This window comes from Bos indicus x Bos taurus, chromosome 4 (genome assembly GCF_003369695.1).
Source record: "Bos indicus x Bos taurus breed Angus x Brahman F1 hybrid chromosome 4, Bos_hybrid_MaternalHap_v2.0, whole genome shotgun sequence".
In the NCBI taxonomy this organism is placed as follows: domain Eukaryota; kingdom Metazoa; phylum Chordata; class Mammalia; order Artiodactyla; family Bovidae; genus Bos; species Bos indicus x Bos taurus.
This window is the reverse complement of record NC_040079.1, coordinates 101,454,685-101,468,671: the sequence shown is the minus strand read 5'-3', so window position 1 is coordinate 101,468,671 and position 13,987 is coordinate 101,454,685.

Here is a 13,987-nt window from a genome sequence, read left to right as displayed (position 1 = left end):
ACAAAACAACACAATCTGATTCCAGTAACCCCTCTGACCTCATCAGCCACCACTCCCTTCTCTTTGTTCTGTATTCTTGACAAACTGACCTTTTACTTCCTTGAATAGGACGTGCTCCTACACTAGAACCTTTGTATACACGTGCTTCTGTCCTTTATATTAGGATTTTATCCTCAACCCCTTTGCCAACCTAGTCCATTTTTATCCTTCCCATTCCATCTGAAAGCTGAATTTTCCCCATGAACCATGACTCATCCATCAGAATATCCTGGATTCTATGTCATATAATTCTGCAGATCATCTACTTTTTTTTTTAGCAAATATCAACACAGTGGTTATTTTTCATGTATACATGCTATTGTTTGTTGAATGCCTATCTCTTAATACAACTGTGAATTCACTAAAGCCTGAGACTATTCTGGTATTGTTTTACTGCTGTGTGCCTAAAACCTAACCCACTGTCTGTCACTGGGTATGCATCAATGTACTTGTTGGGTAGATAAGTGGATAAAAACAGTAAATTAGTAAACACATGTAAAATATCATTTACCTTTGCCACCAGACTGTTCTTAGCCATGGTTGGTTGGTATCTTTTGTCACTTATTAAATATACTCCTTTAGGCAAGTTATATAACATCATTAAATCTGTCATCTATAATTTGAAGAGAATTACAGTACCTACTTCACAAGTTAAAATTAAAATAAGTTTACCCTTGGAAAGGACATAGGGTAACACCTTGCACATGGTAAGTGCTCAATAAATAATAACAATAGCTTTTGTTATTTTTGATCTTGTATAAATTGCTTAAAGCAAAGCCTTAACTCCAAAACTCCATGTTAATTAACTCAGTAGTTAATTTTTTTTTAAGTGAAGCATAATCCCCCAGAAATTAGAATACTGTTTGAACTGCAATCATTATGTTGAACTGCCATAAGGTGTAAGTATTCATTATAAAGTTTTAATTACTTCATATACATATGAGTTGGAGACGTCTCTCCAGTTCTTACAATTTATCTTTTCCAAAAGTTTTTTCTTTCTTTTTTTTTTTTGCTGTTGGATAAAAATCCATTAACTGAAGACTCCCTAGCAATGCAATCAGCCCTCAGTAAACCCTGATTGAGAAATAAATGACAGAGAGAAAGGGAATATGGCACCAGTAAAGTTTATGTTGTCCACTGACCAGTCAAAAATCTCCCTAGGATAGCAAAGGAAATGAAACAGAAAGAACAATTCTATTTTATACAGAACTAAAATACATATGTTGTTTCAATTAAAGTAAAGAATGCTAAATTAAATAAAAGTTGCCTGCCAATGCAATAGACAGGGGTTTGATCCCTGAATCAGGAAGATTCCCTGGAGGAGGAAATGTCAGCCCATTCCAGTATTCTTATCTGGAAAACTCCATGAACAGAGCAGCCTAGCAGGCTACTGTCCACAGAGGTCAGAAAGATTTGGACATAACCAAGCACTCACACACACACACACACACACACAGTGTTGCATGCAGACAAATGTTCAGAAAGAAAACTGATGCAACACAGGTCTTCAATATTCAGGAGCAGAAACCAAATATTTATTTTGCAATAAAAAGAACAGAGTACTTGGAAGATTAGCAGGACCTTTCCTGGATCGAGTTTGTCACAAAGAATAAGAAAGCCAAAGGCACAAAATAATCACAAGAAGCTAAATACTTCCCTATGGCTTCCAGGAAGTAGTCTCTTATTAGGAAGAAGCAAAGACAAATATTTCACACTATGAACACGATAGTTGTCAATTTACATTGGTAGACAGAAGTAAAGGTTCCCAGAGAAAGGTAGGCTATAAAGAACTTTATGGTAAAACAGTTAAGAACTGCCACCAGAATGGAAATCATCTGTGTCCAAAATATCACAGTAGTCTCCTTCAAAGATCTTGTCTAATAAGAACTTACCTCATTTCACAGAAAGTGTTAAGTAAACAAGAATTAGCATGGACTTTATACAAAAGTACTGTAAGGAAAAAGAGGAGAATGAAACAAGAAACTAGGTGAAAATAGTGGCAGATTAAGAACACTCACTTGAAAAGTTTGCCATGAATCAGATAAAATTGTGATAAAAATTATTCAAATGAGATCACAGACCTAAGTGAAGGAAACAAAATTATAAACCTGTCAGAGGATAATTTAGGAGAAAACCTAGGTATTGGGTTTGGCAATAATTTTTTAGATAGAACAACAAAAATACAATCCATGAAAAAAAAAAAAGTGTTCCAAGTTCACCAAATGCTTTTCCAGCCTTATTAAGGTATAACTGACAAATAAAAACTGTAAATGTTTAATGTACACAATATGATGATTTTATATGGGTCTACATTGCAAAGTAATCACCATAATCAAGCTAATTAATATCTCCATCACTTCACAAAGGTGTTTTGAAGTTTGTATGGTGAGAATGCTTAAGACTGACACCTAGAAAATTTCAAGTATACAACTTAGTACTTGTAACTACAGTCACCATGCCACACATTAAATCCTCAGAGTTTTCGTCTTCTTACTGAAAATTTACCTTCTGCCCAACAATTCTGTAGACATACAGATCCCCTAATTGTAGAAGAAACAAAATTAAAAATCAGGTCTTAGTGGCATTTCTACCTTAATTTACTACTTTCCATAACTAAAGATCAATAAACATACAGAGTTTTTACTTTATAATCTTTTAAAGCACTTATAAAAAGATTTGTCTTGCAAACAAGTATACAAAATGTAATAGAGTGTTTTGTTTTGTATAATCGTACGGTCTTGAACCAGTTTTGAGGTCCTAGCTATAGATCATTCAGTTTCTCTTGTAATGGAATATAGTTCAGCCTTGAAAATGAAAGAAATTCTGCCATTTGCAACAATACGGATGAATTTGTGGGACGTTATGCTAAGTGATATAGCCATTTGAATGCAGAGTTCCAAAGAACAGCAAGGAGATATAAGAAAGCCTTTATTGTGATCAATGCAAAGAAACAGAGGGAAATAATAGAATGGGAAAGACTAGAGACCCCTTCAAGAAAATTAGAGATACCAAGGGAACATTTCATGCAAAGATGGGCACAATGAAAGATAGAAATTGTATGGAACTAACAGAAGCAGAAGATATTAAAAAGAGGTGGCAATACACAGAACTATACAAAAAAGATCGTCATGACCCAGATAACCATGAAGATTTTTTTAATTTATTTATTTTAATTAGAGGCTAATTACTTTACAATATTGTATTGGTTTTGCCATACATCAACATGGATCCGCCATGGGTGTACATGTGTTCCTAATCCTGAACCCCCCTCCCACCTCCCTCCCCATAACATCCCTCTGGGTCATCCCAGTGCACCAGCCCCAAGCATCCTGTATCCTGCATCAAACCTGGACTGGCGATTCGTTTCTTATATGATATTATACCTGTTTCAATGCCATTCTCCCAAATCATCCCACCCTCTCCCTCTCCCACAGAGTCCAAAAGACTGTTCTATACATCTATGTCTCTTTTGCTGTCTTGCATACAGGGTTATCGTTACCATCTTTCTAAATTCCATATATATGCGTTAGTATACTGTATTGGTGTTTTACTTTCTGGCTTACTTCAATCAGGATGATTTGATCACTCACCTAGAGCCAGACATCCTGGAATATGAAGTCAAGTGGGTCGTAGGAAGCATCACTACAAACAAGGCTAGTGGAGGTGATGGAATTCCAGTTGAGCTATTTCAAATCCTAAAAGATGATGCTGTTAAGGTGCTGCAATCAGTATGCCAACAAATTTGGAAAACTTAGCATTGGCCACAGGACTGGAAAAGGTCTGTTTTCATTCCAATCCCAAAGAAAGGCAGTGTCAAAGAATGTTCCAACTACTGCACAATTGCACTCATCCCATACGCTTGCAAAGTAACACTCAAAGTTCTCCAAGCAAGGCTTCAGGTGTACATGAACTGTGAACTTCCACATGTTCAAGCTGGATTAATTGCCAACATCACTTGGATCACTAAAAAAACAAAAGAATACCAGAAAAAAACATCTACTTCTCCTTTATTGATTACACCAAAGCCTTTGTCTGTGTGGATCACAATAAACTGTGGAAAATTCTGAAAGAGATGGGAATACCAGACCACATTACATGCCTCCTGAGAAATCTGTATGCAGGTCAAGAAGTAATAGTTAGAACCAGAGATGGAACAACAGACTGGTTCCAAATTGGGAAAGGAGTACATCAAGGCTGTATATTGTCACCCTGCTTATTTAACTTATATGTAGAGTACATCATGTGAAATGTCAGGCTGGATGAAGCACAAACTGAAATCAAGATTGCTAGGAGAAATATCAATAACCTCAGATGTGCAAATGACACCACCCTAATGGCAGAAAGCAACGAGAACAAAACAGCCTCTTGATGAAGGTGAAAGAGGAGAGTGAAAAAGCTGGCTGAAAACTCAACATTCAGAAAACTAAGATCATGACATACGGTCCCATCACTTTATGGAAAATAGATGGGGAAACAATGGAAACAGTGATAGACTTTCTTATCTTGAAAGAAATCACTGCATATGATGACTGCAGCCATGAAATTAAAAGATGCTTGCTCCTTTTAAGAAAAGCTATGGCAAACCTAGATAGCATATTAAAAAGCAGAGACATTACTTTGACAACAGAGGTCTGTCTAGTCAAAGCTATGGTTTTTTCAGTAGTCATGTATGGATGTGAGAGTTGGACTATATAGAAAATTGAGTGCTGAAGAATTGATGCTTTTGAACTGTGGTGTTGGAGAAGACTCTTGAGAATCCCTTGGACTACAAGGAGCTCAAACCAGTCTATCATAAAGGAAATCATTCCTGAATATTCATCGGAAGGATTGATGCTGAAGCTGAAACTCCAATACTTTGGCCACCTGATGGGAAGAACTGACTCATTGGAAAAGCCCCTGATGCTAGGAAAGATTGATGGCAGGAGGAGAAAGGGATGACAGAGGACGAGATGGTTGAATGGACATGAGTTCCAGCAAGCTCCAGGAGTTCAGTAATGGACAGGGAAGCCTGGAGTGCTGCAGTCCATGTGGTCACAAAAGGTCGGACACAACTGAATGATTGAACTGATGCTTTGTGAAATAAGCCAAACATAGAAAGACAAATACTGTAGGATCTCACATACATGTGGAATTTTAGAAAGTCAGACTCAGAATCAGAGAGTAGGACTGTGGTAGCCAGAGTCTGGGGTGGTGGGGGGCAGGGGTAGGAAAAATGTGGGTGATGCTTGTCAAAGGTACAAACTCAGTTATCCAATGAGTAAGTTTTCAGAATCTAGTGTGTAGCATGGTGATTACAGTTAATAAGACTATGTATATTATATACTTGGCATTTGCTAAGAAAATAGGCCTTTAAATGTTCTTACCATACACACGTATACAAAACAACTAAAAATAGTATCTGTTTTTACTTGTGAGCTAACTTTAACAGATAAAGATAAGCAGAAAAGCATATTATTGTTCAAAAAACCTACATTGATTTGGTACTGTCAGGCGGGTGTATTCTCCTCAGTTCTGTCTCATCTCAATAAAAATTTGAAGCGACGGACATTAAAGCCCTCAGCGTGTCAACAGCTCTGGGGCAGTGTTACAGCTCCCTCAGTTTTATTTAGAAAATAAAGGAAAATACATCCTCGAGGCATGGGGGCATGCCGACCCAAAAGACACAAAGAGAAGAGTGAGAGAAAGAGAGAGAGACCCCTGGTCCTTTGGCTCCTCTTTTTAAATGTTTTCTCCTCCCCCTGGGCCTGCCCTATGTAAATTGGGCCAGCCAGGAGTGCTGTTTGTTGTACCCAAGGTCCTCACTCCGGTCCTTGGATCTTCCTTTGACCTTCCTTTGTTCTATTTTCGCTAGCTTTTCCCTTCCTTGTCTTTTAGCCACCGCCATTTTGGACTCCTGTTTCCTATTCTAACTACCTAACAGTACCGCTTATATACCAAGTATAATCAGAGGTACTAAAGAGGATGGCCTTGCATAGCCCTGAAGCCTACAGTTTACAGATAACCTGAAACCACTGCTTAAATATATTTGATCCAGGCTTTGGTCATCTTGTAAGTACCCTCCGCATCCATAAGCAAAGAAAGTATCATGAGGACTACAACAATGCTGCAACCACTGGGATGATCAAGAGAAACTGTTAGGAAAACAAAGGTGAAAATCCAAGTAACAAAACATGATATTCATGATGAAAGACACCTACAATTCCATTCTCTAATCTCCAGTATATTAAACTGTACTTACTTCTCCAGCTTGAAATATTGTTTATTTACACTCGTACTTAAAAAGTATGTCCCATTTAAATCTATTCCTTCCTGCTAAAGCACTGAAATATTAAATCTGGAGAGGTGATTTTTAAAAAGGCTGAAAACTATTGTTTTATAAAATTAGCAGGGAGTGTTTGTTTCTCTCAAGCACATGTAGGATTCAGAATGAGCCTCCCCCAAATGTGCCCCTTTGGCATCAAATTATTTTGAGCTAAAGGCAAATGAGACTGCAAATTCAAGAGAATTTGCCTCTCCTTTAAATATCCAGAAGAATTTAAATTGGAAATTTTTCCCAGAAAAGTGTTACTATGAGGATAAATTTTACCTCAGAGACCTCATCTATATGGGAGGGCAAACAATTACTAAACATCTCTTCTTACTGGGTTTCCCCAGTGGCTCAGTAGTAAAGAATCTACCTGCTGATGCAGGAGATGTAGGCTTGATCCCTGGGTCAGGAAGATTCCTTGGAAGAAGGCATGGCCACCCACTCCAGTATTCTTTCAAGGAAAATCTCATGAACAGAGGAGCCTGGCAGGCTACAGTCCATGGGGTCACAAAGAGTCCCATGAACCTCTCTTGCTATTGTCTGGTGAATGACCCTCCTGTCTTCAGCAACCCCCCCCCCCTTTAAGGCCCCATTCCATTTCTTAGATCAGGATGGCATCTATACCTCACTTTGCCTTTCTATCTCTGAGCCTACCATGTATATAGGGTCTCTCACCATCCCATGCATGTAGGTTTCTTGAAGAACTGAAATTAAATTTGATTTTCTCCTGTTACTCTGTCTCAAGTTAATTTAATTCTTAGACCAGCCAGAAGAACCTAGAAGGTTAGAAGAAAGATTTCTTCCTCACTGATACATAAATGTTAAATATAATTTGCATTTTTAAAATGTGTTTGTTCCATCATTATAGATTTCAGTTTTTCTATGATTAGCATTTGATTCAGCCAACTAGTATGAATTTATATTATTTTCACATAAATTATATATAAATCAATATATAACAAGAGTATTCACAAAAGTAAAGAAATGAAAAGAAAAAAAGAATACAGTAGCTCTCATCTTTTGTGGTGATAAACAAATGTTTAAAATACTCCACATGGTATTCAGTTGTAAAGTCATCCACTGTGTCATAGCATATAACATTAAAAAATTATGACAAGTTTTTAAAAGTAAGCAAAGAAACAAGCATAGAAATGAAGATCTCTGTAAAAAATACATTTAAATATTTTGAGGGGATGTCATACTGAAAGAAGAAAAAAAGCATGCTGCTTTCATCACTGATTTTAAGCAGCTGCTGACTGAGTGATTAGAACATAGCCATTCGTTGAGCTGAGATTAAAATTTCCATATGCAAATTGACTGGTTGCAAATTCTTTCCTTACTTTTACTGTTATTTTGTAACCTCGAGCTCATACTTTCTGATTTTCTGCACTGTGGATTTAGCCAAATATCTGAGTTTTACTGGAGGCAAAGTGCAGAAACAAAGAGGTCAAGGATTTACTGAGTGACTTAATGAAGAATCAAGGAGAGCTCTAGAGCACCCCCTCCTTTGTAAATAGCCAATGGGAATTTGCTATATGGCTCAGGAAACTTGAAGAGGGGCACTGTATCAACCTAGAGGGGTCGGATGGGGAGGAAGATGGGAGGGAGGTTCTACCAGGAGGGGATATATGTATACCTATGGCTGATTCATGTTGAGATTTGACAGAAAACAACAACAACAACAAAAAAACTGTGACACCATCTATTCACAAAGCAATTTCGGAATAAATATTTTCCATTAAAAAAAAAAAAAAGACTACATCAAAGAAACAGGAAGATGAGGAAAGGTCTGCAACCGCATGCCAATTAGGTATCATTTAAAGTTACTCTACCTACACTTAATAATATCTTTGCTGCTGCTGCTGCTAAGTCACTTCAGTCGTGTCCGACTCTGTGCGACCCCAGAGATGGCAGCCCACCAGGCTCCCCGGTCCCTGGGATTCTCCAGGCAAGAACACTGGAGTGGGTTGCCATTTCCTTGTCCATAATATCTTTAAAATGTCCTAAGTTGTGATGCTAAAAAATTCCTAATTTGCTTTAATAATGTCCTCAAAAATACAAAAATGCTCTATTTCAAAGACAGAATCCTATAAACTTTATGAAAGAAGGGAAATCAAATCAACGAGACATAAGGAAAATTGAGTCTATCTCTGCACTCACTTTCATCCACTGTTTCTTGCATGCATTCACTCATTTGTTAAGCAAACATATTTGGGGGAAACCTGAAATATGGTGAGCACTTACTGTTAGTTACTGAACCAATGAATTAGTGAAAGGTAAATGTCTCAATAACATACCTCTAGGGAGTTATTTCTTAGGCTTCATTGAAGCCATCTCTTAAACAAAAACTATTTTGTTAAACAAATCTACCATATAAAAATTCAAATTTTGATAAAGATAAATGACTGATAACTATTTGCCTTAGGAAAAATTAATTTTACAAATTAATTCATTTAAGGAATCATTTAAACAGCGGGCTTCTATTCTTTGCAAATATAATAACTCATATAAAATGAAAAATAAATTTTCTTTGTGGCAATCTCACTAGCCTTTTCCTCAGAAGGCTTATTTCGTTAATATTTAACTTGAGGTCAGCAATAATTTTTACCCACTTATGACAACCTATTTGAATAACAGATTTTAAAATGGTTCATCCTCTGAGGTTTTTGCATCATGTGACATATTAATATATAATTTCAGGCAGAGCTGGGTTACATAAAGCAACAGAAGAGATTAGAGAGTCTTTGGGAGATAATATAAAGGATGAAAGGGAGTAAAGGGTAGAGAGACAATAATGAGAGAGAACTAAGTGCCTTCAATGGAGATTTAATACAATGAATTATGTGGCAAGTCGTTACTTCTCAGTCCTGTTTGCGAGAGGATGGAAATTCTAGGAGATACAACTAAGATCTAAATCTGCCCTCAAAATGGATACAGATGAGAGCAAGCTGCTCCTGAATAGACTCAGTGTACAATACATAACTAAGCCATAGTTTATATTCTGATCAATTCATCAAATATTATTAAAAACCTACTAATGGCAGGCATACAAAGGTTCTACAAATACACGAGTAAATAGAACAGAGTTCCTGCCTTTGTAGAAATGACAGACACAAACATGGTCATGAACTGACCTAGGTTTGATGATCCACAAATGCATCATACAAAGTTCTGGAAGAGTGTCTTTTTTAGAAACAACTCAGATTTTCTGAGGAGATAAGAAAAAATTATAGAAGGGGTAACATTAAGTTCAGTGAATAACTGTAGAATCAACTAATTAAGGAAACAAAACATAGAGAAATGAATAAGATGCATGTAGGAAGATTCTAAGAAGTGAAAAGAACATATAGGAAAGAATGAAGACATGAAATACAGACTCCATAGATTTGGAGAATGACAAGTGGTTATGCAAGATTGAAGCTCAGGATACAAGCATCCACATGTGAGATCAAGTCAAACAGAAACAGAGTAATGAAGATTTTATGTAGTGTGGGCTACAAAATCTCCAATTCTTCATGAAAAAGCAAGATCGTAGGATAAAATGAGTTCTGGGTAATGGGCTAAACCTATGACCGCATGGCAGCAGAGTCTTGACAAATGTTCCCTCTCCAGTAAATGAGGGGGAAAAAAGGAGTGTTTGAGTCTCCCACATTTACAACTCAGTGATTTCTATTCAAATTAAGCTTCTTTCTTGTAATCAGAAGAGTTGCCTGCTATTCGTGAAACATTCATATGCTTAGAACTTTGCGTAAGTTCTTACCCATATCTTCATACCCATCCAGAGCACAATAGACTGCAAAGGAACAGAGTATGGTAGTTCACAGTATAAAGGACTGTGTACTGCTGAACAGGAAGTGGCTCTAAGGTGCCTGAATGCTTTGGAAAATTATTTAGTTTGCTTACTTTAAAAAAATTGTTTAATTAGAGGATAATTGGTTTACAATATTGTATTTGTTTCTTCCATACAACATGAATGAGCCATAGGTATACATTGATCCCCTCCCTATTGAGCCTCCCTCCCATTCCCCCAACTCACCGGCTCTAGGGCATCACAGAGCACCAGGCTGAGCTCTCTGTGTTATATGGCAATTTCCCACTAGCTCTCTATTTTACACATGGTAATGTACATATTCCAAAAAGAAAAACAAATATTGTGCTTTAACACATATATATGGAATTTAGAAAAATGGTACGGATGAACCTGTTTTCAGGGCAGCAATGCAGACATAGACATAGAGAATGGACTTGTGGACACAGGAGGGGAAGGAGAGGGTGGGATGAACTGAAAGAGTAGTTTGCTTATTTTTATCTGCAAGGACCTAATTTAGGATGTTTATTTTTAGATTATTTTTACTGTTGTAATGATCAGGCACTGTAGAAAGAAAAAATTATTCTGACGCTTATTAAAGCAATAATGACAACTTTAGTCAAAACTAATGCAACAGAGGAGAGAGATCAGGCTTAACTTTGAATGCAAAGACAAGTGGAAATGTAAGGCCAAGGAGTAGAGTGAGAGAGTCAGTCAATGTAAAATTACTCAGAGGAGACATCAAAGATAGGGAGATTCTTGCTAAAGTGACCTGACAGAGTTCTTGCCAAAGAGAGGCCAAGGACTTCTATATCACAGGTGGGGCCTGAGGAATTTGATCAGATATTAGTGTGATCAGTCATCAATGGTGGGGGAATCCTCTCTACACTGACTTTGCCAGATTCCTGCTAAAACTAGGCCATACATGTCTGACAAAGATAGAATGATACCCAAGGCCTAGTCAAATGTTAGTCACTCAGTCGTGCCCAACTCTTTGCGACCCCATGGACTATAGCCTGCCAGGCTCCTCCATCCATGGGATTCTCCAGGCACGAATACTGGAGTGAGTAGCAGTTCCCTTCTCCAGGGGATCTTCCCGACCCGGGGATTGAACCCACGTCACCCGGGTCTCCTGTATTGCAAGTAAATTCTTCACCATCTGAGCCATCAGGGAAGCCCTCTAAAAAGAGGCCTGATAGGAACCTGACTGAAGTTTGGTCAAGGAGAGAGTCTATTAAAAGAAAAAAAGCTGGATTGAAACGAGCAATAGCAAGGTTTTCTCTGCCTGTTATGCAGAACCAGATAAGACACTCCAGACAAAATGAGATGAATTTTAAAAATCTGCTAAATTTCATGTGGCCACTAGGGATTGAAAAGCTTCTACACATAACATATCTTTGCTCTCTTGTGTGTTCTGTTTGTAATCAAGCAAAGAAGACATGAGACACTTCAATCTTTATGTCAAAACTATCAATATATAAATATTTTTCCTTTTATTTTGTATATTTTTTTGCTTCTTTTTGTTTCTAAAGGTAATTTTCCAGTTAGAATTAAATGATGCTTTATACAGAAAGACTAAAACAAATTTTTTTTAAGTAGCTGTAACTGTTAATTTTTTTGGAGGGAAGTTTATCTTTAGTGATCCACTCAAATTTAACTAATACTTGCATGCTATGGGAAATATTCTAAAAGTAGAAATTTATCAGGTTGTACTCTTTGTTTATAACATAGTTTTGAACAAAATCCACCAATAAAGTACAGAGATGTGACAAAGTCAATATGCATGTTTTTAGATGTGATTTTTACATTACTACATTCTCTGAAAAATTTAAATTTTAATTTCATCTGGGCATCCTTTTTCCAAATTAGCACTTAGATGTCTTTAAAAGCAATCCCAGAGAGTTCTAAACAAATAACAAAAACACAATTAGAGGCATGGGAAATTTGTGGTCCTGTCAGAAATGAAAAGTCTTTTAGGTAAACACCAACTTGCAAAACAAATTTTTTAATGCAATGAAACATTGTTTTAATGTACTGGAACAAAAATCTTAAAAAATCAGTAAACATCAAACATGGCCAAACTGTTTAATATTTTGCATGCTAGAGTTAAGAGAAAGTGAATGATAAACTAAGCATCCAGCTAAATAATTTAAATAACTGTAATAGTCCAAAGGAAGCCATGAGGAAGGACACAATGCACAAAAAAGCATATAGATTTTGTCAAACTTCCCTGTGATGTCTTCACAGTACCTGAAATAGAAGGTGTCACCCCCTTGACATTTTTATCAAAATAATCCAATTATGGACAAAATGCTGACAAAATGATTATAACATTCAGTGAAAAAAAAAAAAAAAAAAACCTGTTTTTTGAAATACATTCTTTTTCCTTAGCTCCAATGATATAATGACTTCCTCATTCTTCTCTATTATATTTTCTTTTTTGGTTTTAAACATTGGCATTCTTCAAATACATGTACTAGATCCTTTTCAGACTCAGTATTCAGTTCATAGAAAACATCCTTTGAGACATGCTTGACTATCTTTCTAAAACCCTATGCATTCTTCAGTGAGACCTCTTGTATGTGCCAACACTATATTCTACTATCTGCTCAATATCTCCTAAGCACATCAGAAAAGTGAAAGAAAGAAAGTGAAGTCACTCAGTCATGTCCGACTCTGCGACCCCATGAACCATAGCCCATCAGACTTCTCCATCCATGGAATTTTCCAGGCATGAGTACTGGAGTGGGTTGCCATTTGCTTCTCCAGGGGATCATCCCAACCCAGGGATTGAACCCAGGTCTCCTTGTTAAACCAATGGGCTCAATATTGAACTCATCTATTTCCCAACAGCTGCTTGAATATGATTACTTATCTCAAGTAGAGGACATTTGATCCTATTCAAAACATTCATTGGACCAAATGCCCTGCACGGCCTTATATCTATAGAGTTTACCATAACTTCAGTTTCACAAAGTGTCTCACATCACTCTGGCTACCTCACTCTCATTCAACCTCATTGGAAAATTCATCATCAGATCCCTTGATTTTACCTCCTGAATATAAATTTTAAATTTATCCTATCCTCTTCATTTCTTCCACCAGTTTAGACAGTCACTATTATCTTTCACCTGAACTCTTCCAGCCCCTTCTGATTGACATATCTCTTTCAGTTTTCTTCTTCCAAATAATTCTTCATGTCACATACCAGAGTGAGATCAACTTCTTCTAATACTCTCACATTATTTTTACATAAATGCAAAAATTCTTAACTTGGCCTGTATGGCTCTGTGTGGTCTACCTACTGTCTGTCACTCCCTACTGTTTTTTCTTAAATTGTCTGCCATACTTTCTGTTTTAGCTACACTATCCTTTAATCAATGCTTAAACAACCCACATATCCTTACATTGCATGGTCATTGCCTCAGTTAGGTTTTCTCCAAATTCTTGTCTAGGAGTTTTATAGTTTGGTCTGTGATCCATTTTGAGTTAAGTCTATAAAATATTAATTGTACCAAGGAGTAGAGAAAAAGAACTTCTCAATAGATGATTTGGCAAAAAATGAACTGAATGTTAATAAAGAGAAAGTAGACCTATTAATATATAGTTGCAGGCACACCTATTAAACATACTGAAAGATATTTAATATAATAAATAAAACTTGAAGAAACAAAGCATATAATATGTTTTGCTTATGAAATTATTCTAATGTCATAAAAATCATAAATCCCCATGTTGATGGATATATGGAGAAAGGAGCACTTTATTACTACTATCTGGGAAGTCATTTTTGGTAGTATTAAAAATCTTAAAATTTATACTTCAATAATTCC